Source organism: Palaemon carinicauda, chromosome 11 (genome assembly GCF_036898095.1).
Source record: "Palaemon carinicauda isolate YSFRI2023 chromosome 11, ASM3689809v2, whole genome shotgun sequence".
Lineage (NCBI taxonomy): Eukaryota > Metazoa > Arthropoda > Malacostraca > Decapoda > Palaemonidae > Palaemon > Palaemon carinicauda.
Genome location: NC_090735.1, coordinates 64484735 through 64485841, shown reverse-complemented (window position 1 = coordinate 64485841; position 1107 = coordinate 64484735).

Here is a 1107-nt window from a genome sequence, read left to right as displayed (position 1 = left end):
TTGTTGTTGCATAATCATCCGGTCAGCTCTTGAAAGAGAGATCGAATGCTGCAGTTGACGGTGATGGATGGCGGTGACTCTCTCTCTCTCTCTCTCTCTCTCTCTCTCTCTCTCTCTCTCTCTCTCTCTCTCTCTGTGGGGGGGGGGAGTTGTTTGTGTTGTATATATTTATTTTAATGTTACTCTTCATAAAATTTTATTTTTCCTTGTTTCCTTTCCTCACTGGGCTATTTTCCATGTTAGAGCCCCTAGGCTCATAGCATCTTGCTTTTCCAACTAGGGTTGTGGCTTAGCAAGTAATAATAATAATAATAATAATAATAATAATAATAATGATATAGCAGATATGTTAAAGTAATAATAATAATAATAATAATAATAAGAATAATAATAATAATAATAATAATATAGCAAATGTATTAAAGGCCTGTATTATCATATGCAAAAGATCGTTTCGTTTAACTTTTAAAAGTAATTCAATGTCCTTCAACATTTCGTTAGACATTTAGGCAATGATAAAACTGTTGTCACTCGTTGATAAGTTATTTCCTATCCACTTGCAATACCTAGAAAACCGCGATAAAGACATAATGACTATAGTTATGCTATGGTTCCAAACACTCAGGCTCTCAGCCACTTATAAGACATACCACAAGAGAACTCTCAAGAGGAGAGGTTGAGATGAGTTGCCTTTGGTAAGCTTCAGAGTTGATTGATTTGATGTTGTCAAATTATTATTATTATTATTATTATTATTATTATTATTATTACCAGCAAAGCTACAACCCTAGTTGGAAAAGCAAGATGCTATAAGCCCAAGGGCTCCAACAGGAAAAAATAGCCCAGCTTCAGAGTTGATTGATTTGACGTTGTCAAATTATTATTATTATTATTATCATTATTATTACTAGCCAAGCTACAACCCTAGTTGGAAAAGCAAGATGCTATAAGCCTAAGGGCTCCAACAGGGAAAAATAACCCAGTGAGGAAAGGAAATAAATAAATGATGAGAATAAATTAGCAATATATCATTCTAAAAACAGTAACAGCGTCAAAACAGATATGTCCTATATAAACTATTAACAACGTCAAAAACACATGTCATAT